Genomic DNA, 16402 nt, shown 5'->3' with positions numbered 1-16402 from the left:
AAGTCTGCCAGGGGATATTTGGGCCTTTACCAGGCCTTCGTTGGAAACGGGATTTCTTCATACAATGCAAGACAGAAGACTTCTCAGTAACTTCCTTGTGTTGTGTGTATTCAGCTCACAGAGTTGAACCTTTCTTTAGACAGAGCATATTTGATACATTCTTTTTTTAGAATTTGCAATTGGAGATTTCAAGCGATTTCAGGCCAATGGTAGAAAAGGAAATATCTTCGTATAAAAACTAGACAGACTCATTCTCTGAAACAACTTAAAGATATGTGCGTTCAGCTCACAGAGTTTAACCTTACTTTTCATAGAGCAGTTAGGAAACACTCTGTTTGTAAAGTCTGGAAGCGGATATTTGGACCTCTTTCAGGCCTTCGTTGGAAACGGGATTCCTTCATATAATGCTAGACAGAACAATTCTCAGTAACTTCTTAGCGTTGTGTGTATTCAACTCACAGGGTTGAACCTTTCTTTAGAGAGAGCAGATTTGAAACTCTCTTTTTGTGGAATTTACAGTTGGAGATTTCAAGCGATTTGAGGCCAATGGTAGAAAGGGAAATATCTCCGTTTAAAAACTAGACAGAATCATTCTGAGAAACTACTTTGTGATGTGTGCATCCACCTGACAGAGTTTAACCTTTCTTTTCATAGAGCAGTTTGAAAACACTCTGTTTGAAAAGTCTGCAAGTGGATATTTGGAACTCTACGAGGCCTTCGTTGGAAACGGGATATCTTCATATAATGCAAGACAGAAGATTTCTCAGTAACTTCCTTGTGTTGTGTGTATTCAGATCACAGAGTTTAACCATTCTTTAGACAGAGCATATTTGTAACATTCTTTTTTTGGAATTTGCAATTGGAGATTTCAAGCGATTTCAGGCCAATGGTAGAAAAGGAAATATCTTCGTTTAAAAACTAGACAGAATCATTTTCAGAAACTAGTTTGTGATGTGTGCCTTCAACTGACAGAGTTTAACGTTTCTTTTCACAGAGCAGTTTGGAAGCACTCTCTTTGTAAAGTCTGCAAGTGGATATTTGGACCTCTTTGAGGCCTTCGTTGGAAGGGGTATTTCTTCATAAAATGCTAGACAGAAGAATTCTCAGTAACTTTTGTGTGTGTGTGTATTCAACTCACAGAGTTGAACCTTCCTTTAGACAGAGTAGATTTGAAACACTCTTTTTGTTTAATTTACATGTGGAGATTTCAAGCGAATTGAGGCCAATGACAGAAAAGGAAATATCTTCTTTTAAAAAGGAGACAGAATCATTCTCTGAAACAACTTAATGATTTGTGCGTTCAGCTCACAGAGTTTAACATTTCTTTTCATAGAGCAGTTTGAAAACACTCTGTTTGTAAAGTCTGCAAGTGGATATTCGGGCCTTTACCAGGCCTTCGTTGGATACGGGATTTCTTCATATAATGCAAGACAGAAGATTTCCCAGTAACTTCCTTGTGTTGTGTGTATTCAGCTCACAGAGTTGAACCTTTCTTTAGACAGAGCATATTTGATACATTCTTTTTTTAGAATTTGCAATTGGAGATTTCAAGCGATTTCAGGCCAATGGTAGAAAAGGAAATATCTTCGTATAAAAACTAGACAGACTCATTCTCTGAAACAACTTAAAGATATGTGCGTTCAGCTCACAGAGTTTAACCTTACTTTTCATAGAGCAGTTAGGAAACACTCTGTTTGTAAAGGCTGGAAGCGGATATTTGGACCTCTTTCAGGCCTTCGTTGGAAACGGGATTCCTTCATATAATGCTAGACAGAACAATTCTCAGTAACTTCTTAGCGTTGTGTGTATTCAACTCACAGGGTTGAACCTTTCTTTAGAGAGAGCAGATTTGAAACTCTCTTTTTGTGGAATTTGCGGTTGGAGATTTCAAGCGATTTGAGGCCAATGGTAGAAAGGGAAATATCTCCATTTAAAAACTAGACAGAATCATTCTGAGAAACTACTTTGTGATGTGTGCATCCACCTGACAGAGTTTAACCTTTCTTTTCATAGAGCAGTTTGAAAACACTCTGTTTGAAAAGTCTGCAAGTGGATATTTGGAACTCTACGAGGCCTTCGTTGGAAACGGGATTTCTTCATATAATGCAAGACAGAAGAATTCTCAGTAACTTCCTTGTGTTGTGTGTCTTCAGCTCACAGAGTTTAACCTTTCTTTAGACAGAGCATATTTGAAACTCTCTTTTTGTGGAATTTGCAATTGGAGATTTCAAGCGATTTCAGGCCAATGGTAGAAAAGGAAATATCTTCGTTTAAAAACTAGACAGAATCATTCTCTGAAACAACTTAATGACTTGTGCGTTCAGCTCACAGGGTTTAACCTTTCTTTTCATAGAGCTGTTTGAAAACAATCTGTTTGTTAAGTCTGCAAGTGGATATTTGGACCTCTTTGAAGCCTTCTTTGGAAGCGGGATTTCTACATAAAATGCTAGACAGTAGAATTCTCAGTAACTTCCTTGTGTGTGTGTATTAAACTCACAGAGTTGAACCTTACTTTAGACAGTGTTGATTTGATGCACTCTTTTCGTGGAATTTACATGTGGAGATTTCAATCGAATTGAGGTCAATGACAGAAAACGAAATATCATTGTTTAAAAACTAGTCAGAATCATTCTCAGAAACTACTTTGTGATGTGTGCATCCACCTGACAAAGTTGAACCTTTCTTTTCATGGAGCAGTTTGAAAACACTCTGTTTGTAAAGTCTGCAAGTGGATATTTGGACGTCTTGGAGGCCTTCGTTGGAAACGGGGTTTCTTCATATAATGCTAGACAGAAGAATTCCCAGTAACTTCTTTGTGTGTGTGTATTCAACTCACAGAGTTGGACCTTCCTTTAGACAGAGTAGATTTGAAACACTCTTTTTGTTTAATGTACATGTGGAGAATTCAAGCGAATTGAGGCCAATGACAGAAAAGGAAATATCTTCGTTTAAAAACTAGACAGAATCATTCTCTGAAACAACTTAATGATTTGTGCGTTCAGCTCACAGAGCTTAACCTTTCTTTTCATAGAGCAGTTTGAAAAGACTCTCTTTGTAAAGTCTGCCAGTGGATATTTGGGCCTTTACGAGGCCTTCTTTGGAAACGGGATATCTTCATATAATGCAAGACAGAAGATTTCTCAGTAACTTCCTTGTGTTGTGTGTATTCAGATCACAGAGTTTAACCATTCTTTAGACAGAGCATATTTGTAACATTCTTTTTTTGGAATTTGCAATTGGAGATTTCAAGCGATTTCAGGCCAATGGTAGAAAAGGAAATATCTTCGTATAAAAACTAGACAGACTCATTCTCTGAAACAACTTAATGATATGTGCGTTCAGCTCACAGAGTTTAACCTTACTTTTCATAGAGCAGTTAGGAAACACTCTGTTTGTAAAGTCTGGAAGCGGATATTTGGACCTCTTTCAGGCCTTCGTTGGAAACGGGATTCCTTCATATAATGCTAGACAGAACAATTCTCAGTAACTTCTTAGCGTTGTGTGTATTCAACTCACAGGGTTGAACCTTTCTTTAGAGAGAGCAGATTTGAAACTCTCTTTTTGTGGAATTTGCGGTTGGAGATTTCAAGCGATTTGAGGCCAATGGTAGAAAGGGAAATATCTCCATTTAAAAACTAGACAGAATCATTCTGAGAAACTACTTTGTGATGTGTGCATCCACCTGACAGAGTTTAACCTTTCTTTTCATAGAGCAGTTTGAAAACACTCTGTTTGAAAAGTCTGCAAGTGGATATTTGGAACTCTACGAGGCCTTCGTTGGAAACGGGATTTCTTCATATAATGCAAGACAGAAGAATTCTCAGTAACTTCCTTGTGTTGTGTGTCTTCAGCTCACAGAGTTTAACCTTTCTTTAGACAGAGCATATTTGAAACTCTCTTTTTGTGGAATTTGCAATTGGAGATTTCAAGCGATTTCAGGCCAATGGTAGAAAAGGAAATATCTTCGTTTAAAAACTAGACAGAATCATTTTCAGAAACTAGTTTGTGATGTGTGCCTTCAACTGACAGAGTTTAACGTTTCTTTTCACAGAGCAGTTTGGAAGCACTCTCTTTGTAAAGTCTGCAAGTGGACACTTGGACCTCTTTGAGGCCTTCGTTGGAAGGGGTATTTCTTCACAAAATGCTAGACAGAGGAATTCTCAGTAACTTTTTTGTGTGTGTGTATTCAACTCACAGAGTTGAACCTTCCTTTAGACAGAGTAGATTTGAAACACTCTTTTTGTTTAATTTACATGTGGAGATTTCAAGCGAATTGAGGCCAATGACAGAAAAGGAAATATCTTCTTTTAAAAAGTAGACAGAATCATTCTCTGAAACAACTTAATGATTTGTGCGTTCAGCCCACAGAGTTTAACATTTCTTTTCATAGAGCAGTTTGAAAACACTCTGTTTGTAAAGTCTGCCAGGGGATATTTGGGCCTTTACCAGGCCTTCGTTGGAAACGGGATTTCTTCATACAATGCAAGACAGAAGACTTCTCAGTAACTTCCTTGTGTTGTGTGTATTCAGCTCACAGAGTTGAACCTTTCTTTAGACAGAGCATATTTGATACATTCTTTTTTTAGAATTTGCAATTGGAGATTTCAAGCGATTTCAGGCCAATGGTAGAAAAGGAAATATCTTCGTATAAAAACTAGACAGACTCATTCTCTGAAACAACTTAAAGATATGTGCGTTCAGCTCACAGAGTTTAACCTTACTTTTCATAGAGCAGTTAGGAAACACTCTGTTTGTAAAGTCTGGAAGCGGATATTTGGACCTCTTTCAGGCCTTCGTTGGAAACGGGATTCCTTCATATAATGCTAGACAGAACAATTCTCAGTAACTTCTTAGCGTTGTGTGTATTCAACTCACAGGGTTGAACCTTTCTTTAGAGAGAGCAGATTTGAAACTCTCTTTTTGTGGAATTTACAGTTGGAGATTTCAAGGGATTTGAGGCCAATGGTAGAAAGGGAAATATCTCCGTTTAAAAACTAGACAGAATCATTCTGAGAAACTACTTTGTGATGTGTGCATCCACCTGACAGAGTTTAACCTTTCTTTTCATAGAGCAGTTTGAAAACACTCTGTTTGAAAAGTCCTGCAAGTGGATATTTGGAACTCTACGAGGCCTTCGTTGGAAACGGGATTTCTTCATATAATGCAAGACAGAAGAATTCTCAGTAACTTCCTTGTGTTGTGTGTCTTCAGCTCACAGAGTTTAACTTTTCTTTAGACAGAGCATATTTGAAACTCTCTTTTTGTGGAATTTGCAATTGGAGATTTCAAGCGATTTCAGGCCAATGGTAGAAAAGGAAATATCTTCGTTTAAAAACCAGACAGAATCATTCTCTGAAACAACGTAATGACTTGTGCGTTCAGCTCACAGGGTTTAACCTTTCTTTTCATAGAGCTGTTTGAAAACACTCTGTTTGTTAAGTCTGCAAGTGGATATTTGGACCTCTTTGAAGCCTTCTTTGGAAGCGGGATTTCTACATAAAATGCTAGACAGTAGAATTCTCAGTAACTTCCTTGTGTGTGTGTATTAAACTCACAGAGTTGAACCTTACTTTAGACAGTGTTGATTTGATGCACTCTTTTCGTGGAATTTACATGTGGAGATTTCAAGCGAATTGAGGTCAATGACAGAAAACGAAATATCACTGTTTAAAAACTAGTCAGAATCATTCTCAGAAACTACTTTGTGATGTGTGCATCCACCTGACAAAGTTGAACCTTTCTTTTAATGGAGCAGTTTGAAAACACTCTGTTTGTAAAGTCTGCAAGTGGATATTTGGACGTCTTGGAGGCCTTCGTTGGAAACGGGGTTTCTTCATATAATGCTAGACAGAAGAATTCCCAGTAACTTCTTTGTGTGTGTGTATTCAACTCACAGAGTTGGACCTTCCTTTAGACAGAGTAGATTTGAAACACTCTTTTTGTTTAACGTACATGTGGAGAATTCAAGCGAATTGAGGCCAATGACAGAAAAGGAAATATCTTCGTTTAAAAACTAGACAGAATCATTCTCTGAAACAACTTAATGATTTGTGCGTTCAGCTCACAGAGCTTAAACTTTCTTTTCATAGAGCAGTTTGAAAAGACTCTCTTTGTAAAGTCTGCCAGTGGATATTTGGGCCTTTACGAGGCCTTCTTTGGAAACGGGATATCTTCATATAATGCAAGACAGAAGATTTCTCAGTAACTTCCTTGTGTTGTGTGTATTCAGATCACAGAGTTTAACCATTCTTTAGACAGAGCATATTTGTAACATTCTTTTTTTGGAATTTGCAATTGGAGATTTCAAGCGATTTCAGGCCAATGGTAGAAAAGGAAATATCTTCGTTTAAAAACTAGACAGAATCATTTTCAGAAACTAGTTTGTGATGTGTGCCTTCAACTGACAGAGTTTAACGTTTCTTTTCAAAGAGCAGTTTGGAAGCACTCTCTTTGTAAAGTCTGCAAGTGGATATTTGGACCTCTTTGAGGCCTTCGTTGGAAGGGGTATTTCTTCATAAAATGCTAGACAGAAGAATTCTCAGTAACTTTTGTGTGTGTGTGTATTCAACTCACAGAGTTGAACCTTCCTTTAGACAGAGTAGATTTGAAACACTCTTTTTGTTTAATTTACATGTGGAGATTTCAAGCGAATTGAGGCCAATGACAGAAAAGGAAATATCTTCTTTTAAAAAGGAGACAGAATCATTCTCTGAAACAACTTAATGATTTGTGCGTTCAGCTCACAGAGTTTAACATTTCTTTTCATAGAGCAGTTTGAAAACACTCTGTTTGTAAAGTCTGCAAGTGGATATTCGGGCCTTTACCAGGCCTTCGTTGGATACGGGATTTCTTCATATAATGCAAGACAGAAGATTTCCCAGTAACTTCCTTGTGTTGTGTGTATTCAGCTCACAGAGTTGAACCTTTCTTTAGACAGAGCATATTTGATACATTCTTTTTTTAGAATTTGCAATTGGAGATTTCAAGCGATTTCAGGCCAATGGTAGAAAAGGAAATATCTTCGTATAAAAACTAGACAGACTCATTCTCTGAAACAACTTAAAGATATGTGCGTTCAGCTCACAGAGTTTAACCTTACTTTTCATAGAGCAGTTAGGAAACACTCTGTTTGTAAAGTCTGGAAGCGGATATTTGGACCTCTTTCAGGCCTTCGTTGGAAACGGGATTCCTTCATATAATGCTAGACAGAACAATTCTCAGTAACTTCTTAGCGTTGTGTGTATTCAACTCACAGGGTTGAACCTTTCTTTAGAGAGAGCAGATTTGAAACTCTCTTTTTGTGGAATTTGCGGTTGGAGATTTCAAGCGATTTGAGGCCAATGGTAGAAAGGGAAATATCTCCATTTAAAAACTAGACAGAATCATTCTGAGAAACTACTTTGTGATGTGTGCATCCACCTGACAGAGTTTAACCTTTCTTTTCATAGAGCAGTTTGAAAACACTCTGTTTGAAAAGTCTGCAAGTGGATATTTGGAACTCTACGAGGCCTTCGTTGGAAACGGGATTTCTTCATATAATGCAAGACAGAAGAATTCTCAGTAACTTCCTTGTGTTGTGTGTCTTCAGCTCACAGAGTTTAACCTTTCTTTAGACAGAGCATATTTGAAACTCTCTTTTTGTGGAATTTGCAATTGGAGATTTCAAGCGATTTCAGGCCAATGGTAGAAAAGGAAATATCTTCGTTTAAAAACTAGACAGAATCATTTTCAGAAACTAGTTTGTGATGTGTGCCTTCAACTGACAGAGTTTAACGTTTCTTTTCACAGAGCAGTTTGGAAGCACTCTCTTTGTAAAGTCTGCAAGTGGACACTTGGACCTCTTTGAGGCCTTCGTTGGAAGGGGTATTTCTTCACAAAATGCTAGACAGAGGAATTCTCAGTAACTTTTTTGTGTGTGTGTATTCAACTCACAGAGTTGAACCTTCCTTTAGACAGAGTAGATTTGAAACACTCTTTTTGTTTAATTTACATGTGGAGATTTCAAGCGAATTGAGGCCAATGACAGAAAAGGAAATATCTTCTTTTAAAAAGTAGACAGAATCATTCTCTGAAACAACTTAATGATTTGTGCGTTCAGCCCACAGAGTTTAACATTTCTTTTCATAGAGCAGTTTGAAAACACTCTGTTTGTAAAGTCTGCCAGGGGATATTTGGGCCTTTACCAGGCCTTCGTTGGAAACGGGATTTCTTCATACAATGCAAGACAGAAGACTTCTCAGTAACTTCCTTGTGTTGTGTGTATTCAGCTCACAGAGTTGAACCTTTCTTTAGACAGAGCATATTTGATACATTCTTTTTTTAGAATTTGCAATTGGAGATTTCAAGCGATTTCAGGCCAATGGTAGAAAAGGAAATATCTTCGTATAAAAACTAGACAGACTCATTCTCTGAAACAACTTAAAGATATGTGCGTTCAGCTCACAGAGTTTAACCTTACTTTTCATAGAGCAGTTAGGAAACACTCTGTTTGTAAAGTCTGGAAGCGGATATTTGGACCTCTTTCAGGCCTTCGTTGGAAACGGGATTCCTTCATATAATGCTAGACAGAACAATTCTCAGTAACTTCTTAGCGTTGTGTGTATTCAACTCACAGGGTTGAACCTTTCTTTAGAGAGAGCAGATTTGAAACTCTCTTTTTGTGGAATTTGCGGTTGGAGATTTCAAGCGATTTGAGGCCAATGGTAGAAAGGGAAATATCTCCATTTAAAAACTAGACAGAATCATTCTGAGAAACTACTTTGTGATGTGTGCATCCACCTGACAGAGTTTAACCTTTCTTTTCATAGAGCAGTTTGAAAACACTCTGTTTGAAAAGTCTGCAAGTGGATATTTGGAACTCTACGAGGCCTTCGTTGGAAACGGGATTTCTTCATATAATGCAAGACAGAAGAATTCTCAGTAACTTCCTTGTGTTGTGTGTCTTCAGCTCACAGAGTTTAACCTTTCTTTAGACAGAGCATATTTGAAACTCTCTTTTTGTGGAATTTGCAATTGGAGATTTCAAGCGATTTCAGGCCAATGGTAGAAAAGGAAATATCTTCGTTTAAAAACTAGACAGAATCATTTTCAGAAACTAGTTTGTGATGTGTGCCTTCAACTGACAGAGTTTAACGTTTCTTTTCACAGAGCAGTTTGGAAGCACTCTCTTTGTAAAGTCTGCAAGTGGACACTTGGACCTCTTTGAGGCCTTCGTTGGAAGGGGTATTTCTTCACAAAATGCTAGACAGAGGAATTCTCAGTAACTTTTTTGTGTGTGTGTATTCAACTCACAGAGTTGAACCTTCCTTTAGACAGAGTAGATTTGAAACACTCTTTTTGTTTAATTTACATGTGGAGATTTCAAGCGAATTGAGGCCAATGACAGAAAAGGAAATATCTTCTTTTAAAAAGTAGACAGAATCATTCTCTGAAACAACTTAATGATTTGTGCGTTCAGCCCACAGAGTTTAACATTTCTTTTCATAGAGCAGTTTGAAAACACTCTGTTTGTAAAGTCTGCCAGGGGATATTTGGGCCTTTACCAGGCCTTCGTTGGAAACGGGATTTCTTCATACAATGCAAGACAGAAGACTTCTCAGTAACTTCCTTGTGTTGTGTGTATTCAGCTCACAGAGTTGAACCTTTCTTTAGACAGAGCATATTTGATACATTCTTTTTTTAGAATTTGCAATTGGAGATTTCAAGCGATTTCAGGCCAATGGTAGAAAAGGAAATATCTTCGTATAAAAACTAGACAGACTCATTCTCTGAAACAACTTAAAGATATGTGCGTTCAGCTCACAGAGTTTAACCTTACTTTTCATAGAGCAGTTAGGAAACACTCTGTTTGTAAAGTCTGGAAGCGGATATTTGGACCTCTTTCAGGCCTTCGTTGGAAACGGGATTCCTTCATATAATGCTAGACAGAACAATTCTCAGTAACTTCTTAGCGTTGTGTGTATTCAACTCACAGGGTTGAACCTTTCTTTAGAGAGAGCAGATTTGAAACTCTCTTTTTGTGGAATTTACAGTTGGAGATTTCAAGAGATTTGAGGCCAATGGTAGAAAGGGAAATATCTCCGTTTAAAAACTAGACAGAATCATTCTGAGAAACTACTTTGTGATGTGTGCATCCACCTGACAGAGTTTAACCTTTCTTTTCATAGAGCAGTTTGAAAACACTCTGTTTGAAAAGTCTGCAAGTGGATATTTGGAACTCTACGAGGCCTTCGTTGGAAACGGGATTTCTTCATATAATGCAAGACAGAAGAATTCTCAGTAACTTCCTTGTGTTGTGTGTCTTCAGCTCACAGAGTTTAACTTTTCTTTAGACAGAGCATATTTGAAACTCTCTTTTTGTGGAATTTGCAATTGGAGATTTCAAGCGATTTCAGGCCAATGGTAGAAAAGGAAATATCTTCGTTTAAAAACCAGACAGAATCATTCTCTGAAACAACGTAATGACTTGTGCGTTCAGCTCACAGGGTTTAACCTTTCTTTTCATAGAGCTGTTTGAAAACACTCTGTTTGTTAAGTCTGCAAGTGGATATTTGGACCTCTTTGAAGCCTTCTTTGGAAGCGGGATTTCTACATAAAATGCTAGACAGTAGAATTCTCAGTAACTTCCTTGTGTGTGTGTATTAAACTCACAGAGTTGAACCTTACTTTAGACAGTGTTGATTTGATGCACTCTTTTCGTGGAATTTACATGTGGAGATTTCAAGCGAATTGAGGTCAATGACAGAAAACGAAATATCACTGTTTAAAAACTAGTCAGAATCATTCTCAGAAACTACTTTGTGATGTGTGCATCCACCTGACAAAGTTGAACCTTTCTTTTCATGGAGCAGTTTGAAAACACTCTGTTTGTAAAGTCTGCAAGTGGATATTTGGACGTCTTGGAGGCCTTCGTTGGAAACGGGGTTTCTTCATATAATGCTAGACAGAAGAATTCCCAGTAACTTCTTTGTGTGTGTGTATTCAACTCACAGAGTTGGACCTTCCTTTAGACAGAGTAGATTTGAAACACTCTTTTTGTTTAACGTACATGTGGAGAATTCAAGCGAATTGAGGCCAATGACAGAAAAGGAAATATCTTCGTTTAAAAACTAGACAGAATCATTCTCTGAAACAACTTAATGATTTGTGCGTTCAGCTCACAGAGCTTAAACTTTCTTTTCATAGAGCAGTTTGAAAAGACTCTCTTTGTAAAGTCTGCCAGTGGATATTTGGGCCTTTACGAGGCCTTCTTTGGAAACGGGATATCTTCATATAATGCAAGACAGAAGATTTCTCAGTAACTTCCTTGAGTTGTGTGTATTCAGATCACAGAGTTTAACCATTCTTTAGACAGAGCATATTTGTAACATTCTTTTTTTGGAATTTGCAATTGGAGATTTCAAGCGATTTCAGGCCAATGGTAGAAAAGGAAATATCTTCGTTTAAAAACTAGACAGAATCATTTTCAGAAACTAGTTTGTGATGTGTGCCTTCAACTGACAGAGTCTAACGTTTCTTTTCACAGAGCAGTTTGGAAGCACTCTCTTTGTAAAGTCTGCAAGTGGATATTTGGACCTCTTTGAGGCCTTCGTTGGAAGGGGTATTTCTTCATAAAATGCTAGACAGAAGAATTCTCAGTAACTTTTGTGTGTGTGTGTATTCAACTCACAGAGTTGAACCTTCCTTTAGACAGAGTAGATTTGAAACACTCTTTTTGTTTAATTTACATGTGGAGATTTCAAGCGAATTGAGGCCAATGACAGAAAAGGAAATATCTTCTTTTAAAAAGGAGACAGAATCATTCTCTGAAACAACTTAATGATTTGTGCGTTCAGCTCACAGAGTTTAACATTTCTTTTCATAGAGCAGTTTGAAAACACTCTGTTTGTAAAGTCTGCAAGTGGATATTCGGGCCTTTACCAGGCCTTCGTTGGATACGGGATTTCTTCATATAATGCAAGACAGAAGATTTCCCAGTAACTTCCTTGTGTTGTGTGTATTCAGCTCACAGAGTTGAACCTTTCTTTAGACAGAGCATATTTGATACATTCTTTTTTTAGAATTTGCAATTGGAGATTTCAAGCGATTTCAGGCCAATGGTAGAAAAGGAAATATCTTCGTATAAAAACTAGACAGACTCATTCTCTGAAACAACTTAAAGATATGTGCGTTCAGCTCACAGAGTTTAACCTTACTTTTCATAGAGCAGTTAGGAAACACTCTGTTTGTAAAGGCTGGAAGCGGATATTTGGACCTCTTTCAGGCCTTCGTTGGAAACGGGATTCCTTCATATAATGCTAGACAGAACAATTCTCAGTAACTTCTTAGCGTTGTGTGTATTCAACTCACAGGGTTGAACCTTTCTTTAGAGAGAGCAGATTTGAAACTCTCTTTTTGTGGAATTTGCGGTTGGAGATTTCAAGCGATTTGAGGCCAATGGTAGAAAGGGAAATATCTCCATTTAAAAACTAGACAGAATCATTCTGAGAAACTACTTTGTGATGTGTGCATCCACCTGACAGAGTTTAACCTTTCTTTTCATAGAGCAGTTTGAAAACACTCTGTTTGAAAAGTCTGCAAGTGGATATTTGGAACTCTACGAGGCCTTCGTTGGAAACGGGATTTCTTCATATAATGCAAGACAGAAGAATTCTCAGTAACTTCCTTGTGTTGTGTGTCTTCAGCTCACAGAGTTTAACCTTTCTTTAGACAGAGCATATTTGAAACTCTCTTTTTGTGGAATTTGCAATTGGAGATTTCAAGCGATTTCAGGCCAATGGTAGAAAAGGAAATATCTTCGTTTAAAAACTAGACAGAATCATTTTCAGAAACTAGTTTGTGATGTGTGCCTTCAACTGACAGAGTTTAACGTTTCTTTTCACAGAGCAGTTTGGAAGCACTCTCTTTGTAAAGTCTGCAAGTGGACACTTGGACCTCTTTGAGGCCTTCGTTGGAAGGGGTATTTCTTCACAAAATGCTAGACAGAGGAATTCTCAGTAACTTTTTTGTGTGTGTGTATTCAACTCACAGAGTTGAACCTTCCTTTAGACAGAGTAGATTTGAAACACTCTTTTTGTTTAATTTACATGTGGAGATTTCAAGCGAATTGAGGCCAATGACAGAAAAGGAAATATCTTCTTTTAAAAAGTAGACAGAATCATTCTCTGAAACAACTTAATGATTTGTGCGTTCAGCCCACAGAGTTTAACATTTCTTTTCATAGAGCAGTTTGAAAACACTCTGTTTGTAAAGTCTGCCAGGGGATATTTGGGCCTTTACCAGGCCTTCGTTGGAAACGGGATTTCTTCATACAATGCAAGACAGAAGACTTCTCAGTAACTTCCTTGTGTTGTGTGTATTCAGCTCACAGAGTTGAACCTTTCTTTAGACAGAGCATATTTGATACATTCTTTTTTTAGAATTTGCAATTGGAGATTTCAAGCGATTTCAGGCCAATGGTAGAAAAGGAAATATCTTCGTATAAAAACTAGACAGACTCATTCTCTGAAACAACTTAAAGATATGTGCGTTCAGCTCACAGAGTTTAACCTTACTTTTCATAGAGCAGTTAGGAAACACTCTGTTTGTAAAGTCTGGAAGCGGATATTTGGACCTCTTTCAGGCCTTCGTTGGAAACGGGATTCCTTCATATAATGCTAGACAGAACAATTCTCAGTAACTTCTTAGCGTTGTGTGTATTCAACTCACAGGGTTGAACCTTTCTTTAGAGAGAGCAGATTTGAAACTCTCTTTTTGTGGAATTTGCGGTTGGAGATTTCAAGCGATTTGAGGCCAATGGTAGAAAGGGAAATATCTCCATTTAAAAACTAGACAGAATCATTCTGAGAAACTACTTTGTGATGTGTGCATCCACCTGACAGAGTTTAACCTTTCTTTTCATAGAGCAGTTTGAAAACACTCTGTTTGAAAAGTCTGCAAGTGGATATTTGGAACTCTACGAGGCCTTCGTTGGAAACGGGATTTCTTCATATAATGCAAGACAGAAGAATTCTCAGTAACTTCCTTGTGTTGTGTGTCTTCAGCTCACAGAGTTTAACCTTTCTTTAGACAGAGCATATTTGAAACTCTCTTTTTGTGGAATTTGCAATTGGAGATTTCAAGCGATTTCAGGCCAATGGTAGAAAAGGAAATATCTTCGTTTAAAAACTAGACAGAATCATTTTCAGAAACTAGTTTGTGATGTGTGCCTTCAACTGACAGAGTTTAACGTTTCTTTTCACAGAGCAGTTTGGAAGCACTCTCTTTGTAAAGTCTGCAAGTGGACACTTGGACCTCTTTGAGGCCTTCGTTGGAAGGGGTATTTCTTCACAAAATGCTAGACAGAGGAATTCTCAGTAACTTTTTTGTGTGTGTGTATTCAACTCACAGAGTTGAACCTTCCTTTAGACAGAGTAGATTTGAAACACTCTTTTTGTTTAATTTACATGTGGAGATTTCAAGCGAATTGAGGCCAATGACAGAAAAGGAAATATCTTCTTTTAAAAAGTAGACAGAATCATTCTCTGAAACAACTTAATGATTTGTGCGTTCAGCCCACAGAGTTTAACATTTCTTTTCATAGAGCAGTTTGAAAACACTCTGTTTGTAAAGTCTGCCAGGGGATATTTGGGCCTTTACCAGGCCTTCGTTGGAAACGGGATTTCTTCATACAATGCAAGACAGAAGACTTCTCAGTAACTTCCTTGTGTTGTGTGTATTCAGCTCACAGAGTTGAACCTTTCTTTAGACAGAGCATATTTGATACATTCTTTTTTTAGAATTTGCAATTGGAGATTTCAAGCGATTTCAGGCCAATGGTAGAAAAGGAAATATCTTCGTATAAAAACTAGACAGACTCATTCTCTGAAACAACTTAAAGATATGTGCGTTCAGCTCACAGAGTTTAACCTTACTTTTCATAGAGCAGTTAGGAAACACTCTGTTTGTAAAGTCTGGAAGCGGATATTTGGACCTCTTTCAGGCCTTCGTTGGAAACGGGATTCCTTCATATAATGCTAGACAGAACAATTCTCAGTAACTTCTTAGCGTTGTGTGTATTCAACTCACAGGGTTGAACCTTTCTTTAGAGAGAGCAGATTTGAAACTCTCTTTTTGTGGAATTTACAGTTGGAGATTTCAAGCGATTTGAGGCCAATGGTAGAAAGGGAAATATCTCCGTTTAAAAACTAGACAGAATCATTCTGAGAAACTACTTTGTGATGTGTGCATCCACCTGACAGAGTTTAACCTTTCTTTTCATAGAGCAGTTTGAAAACACTCTGTTTGAAAAGTCTGCAAGTGGATATTTGGAACTCTACGAGGCCTTCGTTGGAAACGGGATTTCTTCATATAATGCAAGACAGAAGAATTCTCAGTAACTTCCTTGTGTTGTGTGTCTTCAGCTCACAGAGTTTAACTTTTCTTTAGACAGAGCATATTTGAAACTCTCTTTTTGTGGAATTTGCAATTGGAGATTTCAAGCGATTTCAGGCCAATGGTAGAAAAGGAAATATCTTCGTTTAAAAACCAGACAGAATCATTCTCTGAAACAACGTAATGACTTGTGCGTTCAGCTCACAGGGTTTAACCTTTCTTTTCATAGAGCTGTTTGAAAACACTCTGTTTGTTAAGTCTGCAAGTGGATATTTGGACCTCTTTGAAGCCTTCTTTGGAAGCGGGATTTCTACATAAAATGCTAGACAGTAGAATTCTCAGTAACTTCCTTGTGTGTGTGTATTAAACTCACAGAGTTGAACCTTACTTTAGACAGTGTTGATTTGATGCACTCTTTTCGTGGAATTTACATGTGGAGATTTCAAGCGAATTGAGGTCAATGACAGAAAACGAAATATCACTGTTTAAAAACTAGTCAGAATCATTCTCAGAAACTACTTTGTGATGTGTGCATCCACCTGACAAAGTTGAACCTTTCTTTTCATGGAGCAGTTTGAAAACACTCTGTTTGTAAAGTCTGCAAGTGGATATTTGGACGTCTTTGAGGCCTTCGTTGGAAACGGGGTTTCTTCATATAATGCTAGACAGAAGAATTCCCAGTAACTTCTTTGTGTGTGTGTATTCAACTCACAGAGTTGGACCTTCCTTTAGACAGAGTAGATTTGAAACACTCTTTTTGTTTAACGTACATGTGGAGAATTCAAGCGAATTGAGGCCAATGACAGAAAAGGAAATATCTTCGTTTAAAAACTAGACAGAATCATTCTCTGAAACAACTTAATGATTTGTGCGTTCAGCTCACAGAGCTTAAACTTTCTTTTCATAGAGCAGTTTGAAAAGACTCTCTTTGTAAAGTCTGCCAGTGGATATTTGGGCCTTTACGAGGCCTTCTTTGGAAACGGGATATCTTCATATAATGCAAGACAGAAGATTTCTCAGTAACTTCCTT

The sequence above is a fragment of the Pan paniscus genome, chromosome 15 (assembly GCF_029289425.2).
Source record: "Pan paniscus chromosome 15, NHGRI_mPanPan1-v2.0_pri, whole genome shotgun sequence".
In the NCBI taxonomy this organism is placed as follows: domain Eukaryota; kingdom Metazoa; phylum Chordata; class Mammalia; order Primates; family Hominidae; genus Pan; species Pan paniscus.
The sequence above is the reverse complement of the archived record's forward strand: the minus strand, read 5'-3'. Positions refer to the sequence as shown.